Here is a 19,585-nt window from a genome sequence, read left to right on the forward strand (position 1 = left end):
TAAACACCCAGAGGTTTCTAAGCGCGGACCCGGGGATCGAATCTGTGTTGCTTCGTGTTGTCTTGCTTTCAAGGCACGCACGTTGCCGCTGAGCTATGCTCCTGGGATGTATTGTATTTCTAGAAGAGGTGTACATGTACTATGTTGAAAATATTCATACCTGTAGTCTGTGTACATGCATGTGGATGTGCTTGAATCTGCAAGTGGCAATCTTGGGAAGTTTTATAGTAGTTGTCGCTGTAGGTCCTTTGCAGTGACAGCCAAATTGTACTGAGAGTGATCAATAGTACATCTAAAGTGCTGATCTTTGATGACAGAGTTAGATGTAGAGTTCTTGGATGTGATTGGTGGATGATTGCGTGACTGTTTAACAGTAGCCAATGAGGAAATGGTCCAGAGTATGCAGTAGAAAGGGCAGAAGGGCTGCCCTCAGTGTTACTCATGCGCTCCACGGACAGTGCGGCTATTCGCAGACAGGACATGCTACATCCGGGGCTTTCCGAGCATGAAGTGGGAGTGTATTTTGAGGATTAGGCAATCAGGTGTTGAGGTTCTGATTCATATTGAGAGAGGCTGTGTGTAGTGAAGATGGCGGAGGTGCAGAAAGTCAGAGTGTTGGTTTTTGGATATATGTTTTTGAATGGTTTGAAGCAGTATGCAAAATCTAGGAATGTGGCTAACTATTTTGACACAAAAGAGTGGATGTGGTGTGGAGCACTGTGCCTGATTTGAATTTGCAGGCAATTCTAGTAGCTTGTCAGCATGTGGCTAGATTTCATAGTCCACATGTAGAAGTCCTACACTGTGGTGCTGTGCATTTGAGCTATGCTAGTGGCCCTAATTTGTTGCAAAATCTGCAAAATTTGGTTAAGGCAATCATGAAAGTCCTTCCAAATGCCAAGGTTATTTTTTCTGGGTTGACAGCAAAATGTTGCTGGGTGCTTAGTCAGCCGAGGCATGTTTGGTTTTATGAATACATCGGGCATGTTGTTTTGCAACAATGACAATATTGACTCTGGTAATGTTGATTACCTTAAGGAAGATGGCATTTCTTTATCTTTTATGGGAAATGCCATGCTGTTTTGGAACATAAGGGCTGCTTTGGAGAAGCTAATGTGAAGATTTTTGGAGGAAAAGAAGAAAGAAAATAGAAAAATAAAAGGTGTTTCTGAAGCATCTGCAAAAAAAAAACAAATAAAGGCTTTTTTCAGAGCCAACCTCAACCGGGAAACGAGGCACACATCCCCCACGCTCAGATTGTTCAATTTGTGTGTGGACGGCGTGGTTGTGCGCGTATTACATACAGGGATTTTGGGGTTGAGTGGCATGCAAATTAAACTGAGCAGAGCAAGGGATTGGTCAATAAGGTTCACTGGGTGTGTTGTGTGAGGAGAGAGTTTGTCAGTAAGTCTTTTTCCTGATAGAAGAGCCGATAGCTATGGCTGTGTGTTTCAAAAATCAGATTGTTTGGATTATGGGAGATTCGTGGATAAATTAGTTGGAGGTGCATGCAGATCACTGTGGAGTGGCTGCACAACTTGGATTCTCTCATGTGGATGTGCACTGGCATGGAGTGCATGGAATGAAGTGGGTGGATTTGGTACCTCTCTGTGCTTCTTTGGTGATGTAGCGCCATCCAGACCTTATTATTATTCATTGTGGAGGGAACAGTTTAGGACATGTGTCTGGAATCTCTTTGCAATTTGCAATGAAAGAAGGACTTGGGAAAGTGATGGACATGTATCCAAACTCCAGAGTAATTTTTTCCCGTATTGCGCAGAGACAAATGTGGTTGCGTTCTTTTTCATTTCGTCCACAACTGGAGAAAGCAAGGCGCAATGTTAACAAGGCTGTTGGTGCCTTTTTGAGAGATGTTGGTATGTCATCTTTTCAGAATGAAAACATTATATTTCGTACCAAATACATTTTTCGCAGAGATGGAGTAAATCTTACTTATGCCGCCAATCAGATTTTTCTGCGAAATATATAAAATGCATTGCAACCTTTTTTGGAATTAGAGTATTCCAGAATTCAGTAGGTGTTGACCATTTGAAGTTTTCAAAACACAAAAAAACAACACAAAAAGGCTCTTTTCAGGGCCACTGCTTCCTCACAGAGAAAAGTGCAATGGTTGTGGCAGGGCAGCACTGCACAGTTTTTAGAAGTCCGCGGACTTCTACAAAATGCACAGGGCAGTGCACAATTTATTTGTCACTTCTGTTTTTAAACTGTGAAAGGCGGCTCTGAAAAGAGCCTTTGTTTTCTTTTGTTTTTGTTGTTTTATTTTTTTTGGGTTTTGTAACCACGACATACAAGGAAAGGAGGGGAAAGGAGGGTAAGGAAGGGACACCAACCACGGGGATAAGAAAGGGCTGGTGGAGAGAGGAAGATGTAGTGTGCGCCTTTTTCAGGTAGGTCACAGACCTTCTGGTGATCCTTGACCGTAGTCTCGAAAGCCGTCCGAGGGTTCTACCCCCTGCAGAGTACTGCGTCACAGTACATGCACAATATTGTGACACTCAAAAGGTAAGGGTCAACAGCATCATGAATGGCCTGTGAGGCAGCTGTAGGGATGCACTGTCCGACAGGAGTGTCTTTTGTGGTGACAGAGGTGGAAACGGGGGATGCTGCAGAGGAACTCAACCTACTACGTTTATTGCAAGGTACAACCTTACGAATAGCCCCATCATGGAATGACTTTAGGTGTCGCTTCATTGATGTAGTACCAAAGCTATACGAACCAGCCTTGCCACGACTCAGCACCATGTGGCACTGAGTGCAGATCGCCTTGTTCGCTTGAGCTTTTGACTTTCCATCAACGGTGGTAAATAACCGCCACACCCAAGACTCAAGGTGAGTGCTAGTAGTAGGGACTTCCTCTACCTCATCCTTTTCATCCTCTTCATCCGTCTCCTCTGCATGCTCACGCCTGTTCCCCTTCTGCAGGACCTTGGGGATGTGGTGGTGGTGGAGGGGGTGAGGGTGCTGATGCCAAGGCAGTAGCAGCAGAAGCAATTTGGGATGCCATCTGGAAGGTTAATAACCAGGAACTAGGAAAGAGGAACCAAGAACAGCAACCTGCACAATTGTCCTTTTGTAAATCTTGGAAATCCAAAAGCAGAATGAGGATCAGCTTTGGGGTGTGGCCTTTTGTAGGGGTGCTGGAGCGCGCTTCACAGACACCCGCACCGTCCCCAAACACTTTGAACACCAAGAACGGGCTCAACAAAAGTATGTAGATCGGCAGGGACATTGTCTGGGACATGTGCAATGGTGAACTTTTACTGTAAAATATCTTAGATTGCTCACAAAATCAGTTTTTAAATGTTCGGGGGCCCAGACAGTGTCCACAAATAAGGACACATGCTCAGCGTGGGTGCGGTCACATGATGACGTCGCTGACCTGTTCGCAAATGGGATGGCTGTCCGCAGGACACCAAATGCACAGTGATGGTTGTGCACATGCGTGCGGGTGTTCTATGGACAGTGTTCGGGTCCCCGAACTAATTAAAAGTGCGGCAGACAGTTGCAGAGATGCACAATGTTCATAGGACCCAAGTTTGTGATACGAATATGCGTGGGTGTTCTACAAACAATGTTGAACTCCCCGAATAAAATAAATGTGCGTCAAAACTTTGCGGACAGGCAGACGGCATATGTGTTCAATGGATATATTCATTCTGTTTGTAGACATTACGAACAGCGGGGGTTTTATTAGGACACCCCTATTTTGGGTGATTGCGGACAGGCGAATATCTTGTGTGTTCTAAGGACATCTCCATTTTAATTAAGAACAAATGTCATCAATGACATTTGTGATATCATCTTTGATGTCCTGGGTGTTAGTCTTGGCAGTGCACAGTGGTGGCGCAAGTTATGGTTGCTTAGCTTACCATAACTTGCGAATTTCAGGGTTTTTATCGGTTTTACTTTAAACCATAATGTTCCCTTAACAACGTTTTTTTACTGATTTTCATAGGGTTTTAGTAGCACAACTTAACCATGACGTCGCTTTAACAATGTTTTTTTTATATATATTTATATATATATTTTCAAAAGAACTGGCTGCATGTAAGTTATGAGAGGAGCACTCTCCTTCATACCAGGCTTCAATAATCAGTCCGTAACCAGAAAATCCATAATGGCTTCTTTATTAGTTAAAATACAGCATTCTAGCTTCGCAGAAAAGTCGACGCGTTTTGCGGCGTTACTTGCCGCTTGCTCACAACACCCCAGTGCTACCACCATAGTGTTTAAATACATAAAACATGCCTGCAGACATAGAAATGGGACATGGGGATCCAACGACCATGAACATAAAGGATGGGACTTAATTGTGTTTGTACGCCCGGTGGACATCTTCGAACAGGGCTTAATCCCTACAAAGTTAAGCTTGGTTAATCCATGATTAAGTAATCATTTAAGGATTTACTCTTTACTCAATATAAATTGTCCAACCTACAAATCCATTACATTAGTTCCATAAAAAGTTCCCTAAACACGGTTCAATCACTATATTGCCATATGGTTGGTGGCAACCATTGCACAATCTCTTTATATAAAGTGCCTTGTGCCTTTATACATAAAGTGCATAGTGCATGAAAAAGTGCCTAGTGCTAGCACTTTACTAAAGTGCCTAGTGCTTTAGTGCATATCAGCCTCTGATTATCATAAAGTGCTTAGTGCTTTCAACTTCAATTCAGTAGAGAAATCTATTTCTACTCTTAAACTGAGTTGCATCCCCGGTTTTTCTTCAATGTCTCCAGTCTGCAGTGTTATCCATTCACAATAACACGAATAAAAAATACATGGTGACTGAAAACCATGCGGGAAGTTACACACACGATTGAGCGGGGTACATGTATTTCAGGGGTGCGCGGGAAGTTACACACGCGATTGAGCGGGGTACGTGATATAAAAAAGGTGCATAAAAACCCAAAACACAACAAAATATTATCGAAAAGTGCAGTTAAAAATACACACAACAATAATGGATTTTCACTTTTAAAACCCCAAATATGAAAACACTGAGGGGCCGATTCATGGAACAAACGTGCGCCCAAAATCTTGGCACAAGCAGGCGCAAGCAGGCGCAATCGCAAAAAAACAGGCGCACGCGCACGCATGCGATTCATGGAAGTCCATGCGCGTGTTTACCTCGGGATGTGCGCCAAACCCGTGCATGGCGCACAAGTCACTGCAACATCCCGAAAGGCGTGCGCGATGCGCACAGTGAAAGCGCACAACCTCGGCGCATACACCAGAAAGTGGGCGGGACACGGGGCGTAACGCGCGGAATGGGGAACAACGCGCGAAAATAAGGGCGTAACTGGGGATGTACTGCAGGGAAGCAGACGGAACGCCCACACACACTCGAACCACACGTATTCATGGAATCGAATAGGGCAAAGCCACGCACAGCGAAAGACACGCACAAGCCGAAACATGTCCGCCACACGAAGGCAGGCGGTAGAGTCCCTGCGCATTACAAAAGTGGCAACATACAGCAATTGGGCCTGTGCGAGCGGGGCACGTGTATTTTGGTGGTGCGCGGGAAGTTACACACGCGATTGAGCGGGGCACGTGTATTTTGGGGGTGCGCGGGAAGTTACACACGCGATTGAGCGGGGTACATGTATTTCGGGGGTGCGCGGGAAGTTACAGACGCGATTGAGCGGGGTACATGTATTTCGGGGGTGCGCCGGAAGTTACACAAGCGATTGAGCAGGGTACGTGTATTTCAGGGGTGCGCGGGAAGTTACACACGTGATTGAGCGGTGTACGTGTATTTCCGGGGTGCGCGGGAAGTTACACACGCGATTGAGCGGGGTACGTGTATTCCGGGGGTGCGCAGGAAGTTACACACGCGATTGAGCGGGGTACGTGTATTACAGGGGTGCGCGGGGAGCACCACACATGAATTGCCCGTGTGGGTCCTCCCAGGTGTTCCCTCTACACCCTCCACGGCCCCTGCAGGTGGCTCACACCACAGGGGCCTACCCTGCACATGTCCTGCAGGCACCCCATCCACCATGGCCATGCCCCCCAGTCAACCCACATGTCAACTTGCACTACTGCCCACCAACGCATGTCCCCCTGCACCCCCAGCCACCAGGGGCACCCTCCACCAGGCCCCCACCCATGTCTCCCACCCCCCCACCCCCCAGCACTGTGGGGCACCTGCCAGCAGGCCCCACCCATGTCCAACTCATGTCTCCCACCACCCCCACCATCCAGCAGTGCAGGGGCACCCTCCCCAAGGCCCCCACTGATGTCTCCCACCACCCCCACCCCCCAGCAGTGCATGGGCACCCACCACCATGCCCCCACCCATGTCTCCCAGCACCCCCACCACCACAGCCACCAGGGGCAGCCTCCACCAGGCCCCCATCCATGTCTCCCACCACCCCCACCCCCCAGCAGTGCAGGGTCACCCTCCACCAGGCCCCCACCCATGCCTCCCACCACCCCCACCCCCCAGCAGTGCAGGTTCACCCTCCACCAGGCCCCCATGCATGTCCAACTCATGTTCCCCACCCCCCCACCCCCCAGCACTGTGGGGCACCTGCCAGCAGGCCCCCACTCATGTCCAACTCATGTACCCCTGCACCCCCACCACCCAGCACTGTGGGGCGCCTGCCAGCAGGCCCCCACCCATGTCTCCCAGCACCCCCACCCCCCAGCCACCAGGGGCACCCTCCACAAGGCCCCCACCGATGTCTCCCACCACCCCCACCCCCCAGCAGTGCAGGGTCACCCACCACCAGGCCCCCACCTATGTCTCCCAGCACCCCCACCCCCACAGCCACCGGGGCAGCCTCCACCAGGCCCCCACCCATGTCTCCCACCACCCCCACCCCCCAGCAGTGCAGGGTCACCCTCCACCAGGCCCCCACCCATGTCTCCCACCACCCCCACCCCCCAGCAGTGCAGGGTCACCCTCCACCAGGCCCCCACCCATGTCCAACTCATGTTCCCCACCCCCCACCCCCCAGCACTGTGGGGCACCTGCCAGCAGGCCCCCACTCATGTCCAACTCATGTACCCCTGCACCCCCACCCCCCAGCACTGTGGGGCACCTGCCAGCAGGCCCCCACCCATGTCTCCCACCACCCCCAGCCACCAGGGGTAGCCTCCACCAGGCCCCCACCCATGTCTCCCACCACCCCCACCCCCCAGCAGTGGAGGGGCACCCACCACCAGGCCCCCACCCATGTCTCCCAGCACCCCCAGCCCCCAGCCACCAGGGGCAGCCTCCACCAGGCCCCCACCCATGTCTCCCATCACCCCCAACACCCAGCAGTGCAGGGGCACCCACCACCAGGCTCCCACCCATGTCTCCCAGCACCCCCACCCCCCAGCCATCAGGGGCAGCCTCCACCAGGCCCCCACCCATGTCTCCCACCCCCCCACCCCCCAGCCACCAGGGGCAGCCTCCATCAGGCCCCCACCCATGTCTCCCACCACCCCCAACCCCAGCCACCAGGGGCAGCCTCCACCAGGCCCCCACCCATGTCTCCCACCACCCCCACCCCCCAGCAGTGCAGGGTCACCCTCCACCAGGCCCCCACCCATGTCTCCCACCACCCCCACCCCCCAGCAGTGCAGGGTCACCCTACACCAGGCCCCCACCCATGTCTCCCACCCCCCCAACCCCCAGCACTGTGGGGCACCTGCCAGCAGGCCCCCACCCATGTCCAACTCATGTCTCCCACCACCGCCACCCCCCAGCCACCAGGGGCAGCCTCTATCAAGCCCCCACCCATGTCTCCCACCACCCCCACCCCCCAGCAGTGCAGGGGCACCCTCCACCAGGCCCCCACCCATGTCTCCCAGCACCCTCACACCCCAGCCACCAGGGGCAGCCTCCACCAGGCCCCCACCCATGTCTCCCACCACCCCCACCCCCCAGCAGTGCAGGGGCACCCTCCACCAGGCCCCCACCCATGTCTCCCACCCCTCCACCCCCCAGCACTGTGGGGCACCTGCCAGCAGGCCCCCACCCATGTCCAACTCATGTCTCCCACCACCCCCACCCCCCAGCAGTGCGGGTCACCCTCCACCAGGCCCCCACCCATGTCTCCCACCACCCCCACCCCCCAGCAGTGCAGGGTCACCCTCCACCAGGCCCTCACCCATGTCTCCCAACCCCCCCACCCCCCCAGCACTGTGGGGCACCTGCCAGCAGGCCCCCACCCATGTCCAACTCATGTCTCCCACCACCCCCACCCCCCAGCAGTGCAGGGGCACCCTCCACCAGGCCCCCACCCATGTCTCCCACCACCCCCACCCCCCAGCAGTGCAGGCGCACCCACCACCAAGCCACCACCCATGTCTCCCAGCATCCCCACCCACCAGCCACCAGGGGCAGCCTCCACCAGGCCCCCACTCATATCTCCCACCCCCCCACCCCCAGCACTGTGGGGCACCTGCCAGCAAGCCCCCACCCATGTCTCCCACCACCCCCACCCCCCAGCAGTGCAGGGGCACCCACCACCAGGCCCCCACCCATGTCTCACAGCACCCCACCCTCCAGCCACCAGGGGCAGCCTCCACCAGGCCCCCACCCATGTCTCCCACCACCCCTACCCCCCAGCAGTGCAGGGTCACCCTCCACCAGGCCCCCACCCATGTCTCCCACCACCCCCACCCCCCAGCAGTGCAGGGTCACCCTCCACCAGGCCCCCACCCATGTCTCCCACCCCCCCCAACCCCCAGCACTGTGGGGCACCTGCCAGCAGGCCCCCACCCATGTCCAACTCATGTCTCCCACCACCACCACCCCCAGCCACCAGGGGCACCCTCCACAAGGCCCCCACCGATGTCTCCCACCACCCCCACCCCCCAGCAGTGCAGGGTCACCCACCACCAGGCCCCCACCTATGTCTCCCAGCACCCCCACCCCCACAGCCACCAGGGGCAGCCTCCACCAGGCCCCCACCCATGTCTCCCACCACCCCCACCCCCCAGCAGTGCAGGGTCACCCTCCACCAGGCCCCCACCCATGTCTCCCACCACCCCCACCCCCCAGCAGTGCAGGGTCACCCTCCACCAGGCCCCCACCCATGTCCAACTCATGTTCCCCACCCCCCACCCCCCAGCACTGTGGGGCACCTGCCAGCAGGCCCCCACTCATGTCCAACTCATGTACCCCTGCACCCCCACCCCCCAGCACTGTGGGGCACCTGCCAGCAGGCCCCCACCCATGTCTCCCACCACCCCCAGCCACCAGGGGTAGCCTCCACCAGGCCCCCACCCATGTCTCCCACCACCCCCACCCCCCAGCAGTGGAGGGGCACCCACCACCAGGCCCCCACCCATGTCTCCCAGCACCCCCAGCCCCCAGCCACCAGGGGCAGCCTCCACCAGGCCCCCACCCATGTCTCCCATCACCCCCAACACCCAGCAGTGCAGGGGCACCCACCACCAGGCTCCCACCCATGTCTCCCAGCACCCCCACCCCCCAGCCATCAGGGGCAGCCTCCACCAGGCCCCCACCCATGTCTCCCACCCCCCCACCCCCCAGCCACCAGGGGCAGCCTCCATCAGGCCCCCACCCATGTCTCCCACCACCCCCAACCCCAGCCACCAGGGGCAGCCTCCACCAGGCCCCCACCCATGTCTCCCACCACCCCCACCCCCCAGCAGTGCAGCGTCACCCTCCACCAGGCCCCCACCCATGTCTCCCACCACCCCCACCCCCCAGCAGTGCAGGGTCACCCTACACCAGGCCCCCACCCATGTCTCCCACCCCCCCAACCCCCAGCACTGTGGGGCACCTGCCAGCAGGCCCCCACCCATGTCCAACTCATGTCTCCCACCACCGCCACCCCCCAGCCACCAGGGGCAGCCTCTATCAAGCCCCCACCCATGTCTCCCACCACCCCCACCCCCCAGCAGTGCAGGGGCACCCTCCACCAGGCCCCCACCCATGTCTCCCAGCACCCTCACACCCCAGCCACCAGGGGCAGCCTCCACCAGGCCCCCACCCATGTCTCCCACCACCCCCACCCCCCAGCAGTGCAGGGGCACCCTCCACCAGGCCCCCACCCATGTCTCCCACCCCTCCACCCCCCAGCACTGTGGGGCACCTGCCAGCAGGCCCCCACCCATGTCCAACTCATGTCTCCCACCACCCCCACCCCCCAGCAGTGCAGGGGCACCCTCCACCAGGCCCCCACCCATGTCTCCCAGCACCCTCACACCCCAGCCACCAGGGGCAGCCTCCACCAGGCCCCCACCCATGTCTCCCACCACCCCCACCCCCCAGCAGTGCGGGTCACCCTCCACCAGGCCCCCACCCATGTCTCCCACCACCCCCACCCCCCAGCAGTGCAGGGTCACCCTCCACCAGGCCCTCACCCATGTCTCCCAACCCCCCCACCCCCCCAGCACTGTGGGGCACCTGCCAGCAGGCCCCCACCCATGTCCAACTCATGTCTCCCACCACCCCCACCCCCCAGCAGTGCAGGGGCACCCTCCACCAGGCCCCCACCCATGTCTCCCACCACCCCCACCCCCCAGCAGTGCAGGCGCACCCACCACCAAGCCACCACCCATGTCTCCCAGCATCCCCACCCACCAGCCACCAGGGGCAGCCTCCACCAGGCCCCCACTCATATCTCCCACCCCCCCACCCCCAGCACTGTGGGGCACCTGCCAGCAAGCCCCCACCCATGTCTCCCACCACCCCCACCCCCCAGCAGTGCAGGGGCACCCACCACCAGGCCCCCACCCATGTCTCACAGCACCCCACCCTCCAGCCACCAGGGGCAGCCTCCACCAGGCCCCCACCCATGTCTCCCACCACCCCTACCCCCCAGCAGTGCAGGGTCACCCTCCACCAGGCCCCCACCCATGTCTCCCACCACCCCCACCCCCCAGCAGTGCAGGGTCACCCTCCACCAGGCCCCCACCCATGTCTCCCACCCCCCCCAACCCCCAGCACTGTGGGGCACCTGCCAGCAGGCCCCCACCCATGTCCAACTCATGTCTCCCACCACCACCACCCCCAGCCACCAGGGGCAGCCTCCACCAGGCCCACACCCATGTCTCCCACCACCCCCACCCCCCAGCAGTGCAGGGGCACCCTCCACCAGGCCCCCACCCATGTCTCCCAGCACCCCCACCCCCCAGCCACCAGGGGCAGCCTCCACCAGGCCCCCACCCATGTCTCCCACCACCCCCACCCCCCAGCAGTGCAGGTTCACCCTCCACCAGGCCCCCACCCATGCCTCCCACCACCCCCACCCCCCAGCAGTGCAGGTTCACCCTCCACCAGGCCCCCATGCATGTCCAACTCATGTTCCCCACCCCCCCACCCCCCAGACTGTGGGGCACCTGCCAGCAGGCCCCCACTCATGTCCAACTCATGTACCCCTGCACCCCCACCACCCAGCACTGTGGGGCGCCTGCCAGCAGGCCCCCACCCATGTCTCCCAGCACCCCCACCCCCCAGCCACCAGGGGCACCCTGCACAAGGCCCCCACCGATGTCTCCCACCACCCCCACCCCCCAGCAGTGCAGGGGCACCCACCACCAGGCCCCCACCCATGTCTCCCAGCACCCCCACCCCCACAGCCACCAGGGGCAGCCTCCACCAGGCCCCCACCCATGTCTCCCACCACCCCCACCCCCCAGCAGTGCAGGGTCACCCTCCACCAGGCCCCCACCCATGTCTCCCACCACCCCCACCACCCAGCAGTGCAGGGTCACCCTCCACCAGGCCCCCACCCATGTCCAACTCATGTTCCCCACCCCCCCACCCCCCAGCACTGTGGGGCACCTGCCAGCAGGCCCCCACTCATGTCCAACTCATGTACCCCTGCACCCCCACCCCCCAGCACTGTGGGGCACCTGCCAGCAGGCCCCCACCCATGTCTCCCACCACCCCCAGCCACCAGGGGTAGCCTCCACCAGGCCCCCACCCATGTCTCCCACCACCCCCACCCCCCAGCAGTGGAGGGGCACCCACCACCAGGCCCCCACCCATGTCTCCCAGCACCCCCAGCCCCCAGCCACCAGGGGCAGCCTCCACCAGGCCCCCACCCATGTCTCCCACCACCCCCAACCCCCAGCAGTGCAGGGGCACCCACCACCAGGCTCCCACCCATGTCTCCCAGCACCCCCACCCCCCAGCCATCAGGGGCAGCCTCCACCAGTCCCCCACCCATGTCTCCCACCCCCCCCACCCCCCAGCCACCAGGGGCAGCCTCCATCAGGCCCCCACCCATGTCTCCCACCACCCCCAACCCCAGCCACCAGGGGCAGCCTCCACCAGGCCCCCACCCATGTCTCCCACCACCCCCACCCCCCCAGCAGTGCAGGGTCACCCTCCACCAGGCCCCCACCCATGTCTCCCACCACCCCCACCCCCCAGCAGTGCAGGGTCACCCTACACCAGGCCCCCACCCATGTCTCCCACCCCCCCAACCCCCAGCACTGTGGGGCACCTGCCAGCAGGCCCCCACCCATGTCCAACTCATGTCTCCCACCACCGCCACCCCCCAGCCACCAGGGGCAGCCTCTACCAAGCCCCCACCCATGTCTCCCACCACCCCCACCCCCCAGCAGTGCAGGGGCACCCTCCACCAGGCCCCCACCCATGTCTCCCAGCACCCTCACACCCCAGCCACCAGGGGCAGCCTCCACCAGGCCCCCACCCATGTCTCCCACCACCCCCACCCCCCAGCAGTGCAGGGGCACCCTCCACCAGGCCCCCACCCATGTCTCCCACGCCTCCACCCCCCAGCACTGTGGGGCACCTGCCAGCAGGCCCCCACCCATGTCCAACTCATGTCTCCCACCACCCCCACCCCCCAGCAGTGCGGGTCACCCTCCACCAGGCCCCCACCCATGTCTCCCACCACCCCCACCCCCCAGCAGTGCAGGGTCACCCTCCACCAGGCCCTCACCCATGTCTCCCAACCCCCCCACCCCCCCAGCACTGTGGGGCACCTGCCAGCAGGCCCCCACCCATGTCCAACTCATGTCTCCCACCACCCCCACCCCCCAGCAGTGCAGGGGCACCCTCCACCAGGCCCCCACCCATGTCTCCCACCACCCCCACCCCCCAGCAGTGCAGGCGCACCCACCACCAAGCCACCACCCATGTCTCCCAGCATCCCCACCCACCAGCCACCAGGGGCAGCCTCCACCAGGCCCCCACTCATATCTCCCACCCCCCCACCCCCAGCACTGTGGGGCACCTGCCAGCAAGCCCCCACCCATGTCTCCCACCACCCCCACCCCCCAGCAGTGCAGGGGCACCCACCACCAGGCCCCCACCCATGTCTCACAGCACCCCACCCTCCAGCCACCAGGGGCAGCCTCCACCAGGCCCCCACCCATGTCTCCCACCACCCCTACCCCCCAGCAGTGCAGGGTCACCCTCCACCAGGCCCCCACCCATGTCTCCCACCCCCCCCAACCCCCAGCACTGTGGGGCACCTGCCAGCAGGCCCCCACCCATGTCCAACTCATGTCTCCCACCACCACCACCCCCCAGCCACCAGGGGCAGCCTCCACCAGGCCCACACCCATGTCTCCCACCACCCCCACCCCCCAGCAGTGCAGGGGCACCCTCCACCAGGCCCCCACCCATGTCTCCCAGCACCCCCACCCCCCAGCCACCAGGGGCAGCCTCCACCAGGCCCCCACCCATGTCTCCCACCACCCCCACCCCCCAGCAGTGCAGGGGCACCCTCCACCAGGCCCCCACCCATGTCTCCCACCGCCCCCACCCCCCAGCACTGTGGGGCACCTGCCAGCAGGCCCCCACCCATGTCCAACTCATGTCTCCCACCACCCCCACTCCCCAGCAGTGCGGGTCACCCTCCACCAGGCCCCCACCCATGTCTCCCACCACCCCCACCCCCCAACAGTGCAGGGTCACCCTCCACCAGTCCCCCACCCATGTCTCCCACCGCCCCCCACCCCCCAGCACTGTGGGGCACCTGCCAGCAGGCCCCCACCCATGTCCAACTCATGTCTCCCATCACCCCACCCCCCAGCAGTGCAGGGGCACCCTCCACCAGGCCCCCACCCATGTCTCCCACCACCCCCACCCCCCAGCAGTGCAGGGGCACCCTCCACCAGGCCCCCACCCATGTCTGGCACCCCCACCCCCCAGCACTGTTGGGCACCTGCCAGCAGGCCCCCACCCATGTCCAACTCATGTCTCCCACCACCCCCACCCCCCAGCAGTGCGGGTCACCCTCCACCAGGCCCCCACCCATGTCTCCCACCACCCCCACCCCCCAGCAGTGCAGGGTCAACCTCCACCAGGCCCCCACCCATGTCTCCCACCCCCCCACCCCCCAGCACTGTGGGGCACCTGCCAGCAGGCCCCCACCCATGTCCAACTCATGTCTCCCACCACCCCCACCCCCCAGCAGTGCAGGGGCACCCTCCACCAGGCCCCCACCCATATCTCCCACCACCCCCACCCCCCAGCAGTGCAGGGGCACCCACCACCAGGCCCCCACCCATGTCTCCAACCACCCCACCCCCCTGCCACCAGGGGCAGCCTCCACCAGGCCCCCACCCATGTCTCCCACCACCCCCACCCCCCAGCAGTGCAGGGTCACCCTCCACCAGGCCCCCACCCATGTCTCCCACCACCCCCACCCCCCAGCAGTGCAGGGTCATCCTCCACCAGGCCCCCACCCATGTCCAACTTATGTTCCCCACCCCCCCACCCCCCAGCACTGTGGGGCACCTGCCAGCAGGCCCCCACTCATGTCCAACTCATGTACCCCTGCACCCCCACCCCCCAGCACTGTGGGGCACCTGCCAGCAGGCCCCCACCCATGTCTCCCAGCACCCCCACCCCCCAGCCACCGGGGCAGCCTCCACCAGGCCCCCACTCATGTCCCCCCCCTCAGCACTGTGGGGCACCTGCCAGCAGGCCCCCACCCATGTCTCCCACCACCCCCACCCCCCAGAAGTGCAGGGGCACCCACCACCAGGCCCCCACCCATGTCTCCCAGCACCCCCACCCCCCAGCCACCAGGGGCAGCCTCCACCCGGCCCCCACCCATGTCTCCCACCACCCCCACCCACCAGAAGTGCAGGGGCACCCTCCACCAGGCCCCCACCCATGTCTCCCACCTCCCCCACCCCCCAGCACTGTGGGACACCTGCCAGCAGGCCCCCACCCATGTCCAACTCATGTCTCCCACCACCCCACCCCCCAGCAGTGCAGGGGCACCCTCCACCAGGCCCCCACCCATGTCTCCCACCACCCCCACCCCCCAGCAGTGCAGGGGCACCCTCCACCAGGCCCCCACCCATGTCTCACACCACCCCCACCCCCCAGCAGTGCAGGGGCACCCTCCACTAGGCCTCCACCCATGTCTCCCACCACCCCCACCCCCCAGCACTGTGGGGCACCTGCCAGCAGGCCCCCACCCATGTCCATATCATGTCTCCCACCACCCCCACCCCCCAGCACTGTGGGGCACCTGCCAGCAGGCCCCCACTCATGTCCAACTCATGTACCCCTGCACCCCCACCCCCCAGCACTGTGGGGCACCTGCCAGCAGGCCCCCACCCATGTCTCCCAGCACCCCCACCCCCCAGCCACCAGGGGCAGCCTCCACCAGGCCCCCACTCATGTCAACCACCCCCCTTCCCCCCAGCACTGTGGGGCACCTGCCAGCAGGCCCCCACCCATGTCTCCCACCACCCCCACCCCCCAGCAATGCAGGGGCACCCACCACCAGGCCCCCACCCATGTCTCCCAGCACCCCCACCCCCCAGCCACCAGGGGCAGCCTCCACCAGGCCCCACCCATGTCTCCCACCACCCCCACCCCCCAGCAGTGCAGGGGCACCCACCACCAGGCCCCCACCCATGTCTCCCAGCACCCCCACCCCCCAGCCACCAGGGGCAGCCTCCACCAGGCCCCCACCCATGTCTCCCACCACCCTTACCCCCCAGCCACCAGGGGCATCCTCCACCAGGCCCCCACCCATGTCTCCCACTACCCCCAACCCCCAGCCACCAGGGGCAGCCTCCACCCCCACCCATGTCTCCCACCACCCCCACCCCCCAGCAGTGCAGGGTCACCCTCCACCAGGCTCCCACCCATGTCTCCCACCACCCCCACCCCCCAGCAGTGCAGGGTCACCCTCCACCAGGCCCCCACCCATGTCTACCACCCCCCCAACCCCCAGCACTGTGGGGCACCTCCCAGCAGGCCCCCACCCATGTCCAACTCATGTCTCCCACCACCCCCACCCCCCAGCCACCAGGGGCAGCCTCCACCAGGCCCCCACCCATGTTTCCCACCACCCCCACCCCCAGCAGTGCAGGGGCACCCTCCACCAGGCCCCCACCCATGTCTCCCACCGCCTCCAACCCCCAGCACTGTGGGGCACCTGCCAGCAGGCCCCCACCCATGTCCAACTCATGTCTCCCACCACCGCCACCCCCCAGCCACCAGGGGCAGACTCTACCAAGCCCCCACCCATGTCTCCCACCACCCCCACCCCCCAGCAGTGCAGGGGCACCCTCCACCAGGCCCCCACCCATGTCTCCCAGCACCCTCACACCCCAGCCACCAGGGGCAGCCTCCACCAGGCCCCCACCCATGTCTCCCACCACCCCCACCCCCCAGCAGTGCAGGGGCACCCTCCACCAGGCACCCACCCATGTCTCCCACCCCCCCACCCCCCAGCACTGTGGGGCACCTGCCAGCAGGCCCCCACCCATGTCCAACTCATGTCTCCCACCACCCCCACCCCCCAGCAGTGCGGGTCACCCTCCACCAGGCCCCCACCCATGTCTCCCACCACCCCCACCCCCCAGCAGTGCAGGGTCACCCTCCACCAGGCCCTCACCCATGTCTCCCAACCCCCCACCCCCCCAGCACTGTGGGGCACCTGCCAGCAGGCCCCCACCCATGTCCAACTCATGTCTCCCACCACCCCCACCCCCCAGCAGTGCAGGGGCACCCTCCACCAGGCCCCCACCCATGTCTCCCACCACCCCCACCCCCCAGCAGTGCAGGCGCACCCACCACCAAGCCCCCACCCATGTCTCCCAGCATCCCCACCCCCCAGCCACCAGGGGCAGCCTCCACCAGGCCCCCACTCATATCTCCCACCCCCCCACCCCCCAGCACTGTGGGGCACCTGCCAGCAGGCCCCCACCCATGTCTCCCACCACCCCCACCCCCCAGCAGTGCAGGGGCACCCACCACCAGGCCCCCACCCATGTCTCACAGCACCCCACCCTCCAGCCACCAGGGGCAGCCTCCACCAGGCCCCCACCCATGTCTCCCACCACCCCTACCCCCCAGCAGTGCAGGGTCACCCTCCACCAGGCCCCCACCCATGTCTCCCACCACCCCCACCCCCCAGCAGTGCAGGGTCACCCTCCACCAGGCCCCCACCCATGTCTCCCACCCCCCAACCCCCAGCACTGTGGGGCACCTGCCAGCAGGCCCCCACCCATGTCCAACTCATGTCTCCCACCACCCCCACCCCCAGGCCACCAGGGGCAGCCTCCACCACGCCCACACCCATGTCTCCCACCACCCCCACCCCCCAGCAGTGCAGGGGCACCCTCCACCAGGCCCCCACCCATGTCTCACAGCACCCCCACCCCCCAGCCACCAGGAGCAGCCTCCACCAGGCCCCCACCCATGTCTCCCACCACCCCCACCCCCCAGCAGTGCAGGGGCACCCTCCACCAGGCCCCCACCCATGTCTCCCACCGCCCCCACCCCCCAGCACTGTGGGGCACCTGCCAGCAGGCCCCCACCCATGTCCAACTCATGTCTCCCATCACCCCACCCCCCAGCAGTGCAGGGGCACGCTCCACCAGGCCCCCACCCATGTCTCCCACCACCCCCACCCCCCAGCAGTGCAGGGGCACCCTCCACCATGCCCCCACCCATGTCTGGCACCCCCCCACCCCCCAGCACTGTGGGGCACCTGCCAGCAGGCCCCCACCCATGTCCAACTCATGTCTCCCACCACCCCCACCCCCCAGCAGTGCGGGTCACCCTCCACCAGGCCCCCACCCATGTCTCCCACCATCCCCACCCCCCAGCAGTGCAGGGTCAACCTCCACCAGGCCCCCACCCATGTCTCCCACCCCCCCACCCCCCAGCACTGTGGGGCACCTGCCAGCAGGCCCCCACCCATGTCCAACTCATGTCTCCCACCACCCCCACCCCCCAGCAGTGCAGGGGCACCCTCCACCAGGCCCCCACCCATGTCTCCCACCACCCCCACCCCCCAGCAGTGCAGGGGCACCCACCACCAGGCCCCCACCCATGTCTCCCACCACCCCACCCCCCTGCCACCAGGGGCAGCCTCCACCAGGCCCCCACCCATGTCTCCCACCACCCCCACCCCCCAGCAGTGCAGGGTCACCCTCCACCAGGCCCCCACCCATGTCTCCCACCACCCCCACCCCCCAGCAGTGCAGGGTCATCCTCCACCAGGCCCCCACCCATGTCCAACTTATGTTCCCCACCCCCACACCCCCCAGCACTGTGGGGCACCTGCCAGCAGGCCCCCACTCATGTCCAACTCATGTACCCCTGCACCCCCACCCACAGCACTGTGGGGCACCTGCCAGCAGGCCCCCACCCATGTCTCCCAGCACCCCCACCCTCAGCCACCGGGGCAGCCTCCACCAGGCCCCCACCCATGTCCCCCCCCTCAGCACTGTGGGGCACCTGCCAGCAGGCCCCCACCCATGTCTCCCACCACCCCCACCCCCCAGAAGTGCAGGGGCACCCACCACCAGGCCCCCACCCATGCCTCCCAGCACCCCCACCCCCCAGCCACCAGGGGCAGCCTCCACCCGGTCCCCACCCATGTCTCCCACCACCCCCACCCACCAGAAGTGCAGGGGCACCCTCCACCAGGCCCCCACCCATGTCTCCCACCTCCCCACCACCCAGCACTGTGGGACACCTGCCAGCAGGCCCCCACCCATGTCCAACTCATGTCTCCCACCACCCCACCCCCCAGCAGTGCAGGGGCACCCTCCACCAGGCCCCCACCCATGTCTCCCACCACCCCCACCCCCCAGCAGTGCAGGGGCACCCTCCACCAGGCCCCCACCCATGTCTCACACCACCCCCACCCCCCAGCAGTGCAGGGGCACCCTCCACCAGGCCTCCACCCATGTCTCCCACCACCCCCACCCCCCAGCACTGTGGGGCACCTGCCAGCAGGCCCCCACACATGTCCATCTCATGTCTCCCACCACCCCCACCCCCCAGCACTGTGGGGCACCTGCCAGCAGGCCCCCACCCATGTCTCCCACTACCCCCAACCCCCAGCCACCAGGGGCAGCCTCCACCCCCACCCATGTCTCCCACCACCCCCACCCCCCAGCAGTGCAGGGCCACCCTCCACCAGGCCCCCACCCATGTCTACCACCCCCCCAACCCCCAGCACTGTGGGGCACCTGCCAGCAGGCCCCCACCCATGTCCAACTCATGTCTCCCACCACCCCCACCCCCCAGCCACCAAGGGCAGCCTCCACCAGGCCCCCACCCATGTTTCCCACCACCCCCACCCCCAGCAGTGCAGGGGCACCCTCCACCAGGCCCCCACCC

This window comes from Ambystoma mexicanum, chromosome 2p, assembly GCF_040938575.1.
Source record: "Ambystoma mexicanum isolate Mex_15411 chromosome 2p, UKY_AmexF1_1, whole genome shotgun sequence".
Taxonomy (NCBI): Eukaryota; Metazoa; Chordata; class Amphibia; order Caudata; family Ambystomatidae; genus Ambystoma; species Ambystoma mexicanum.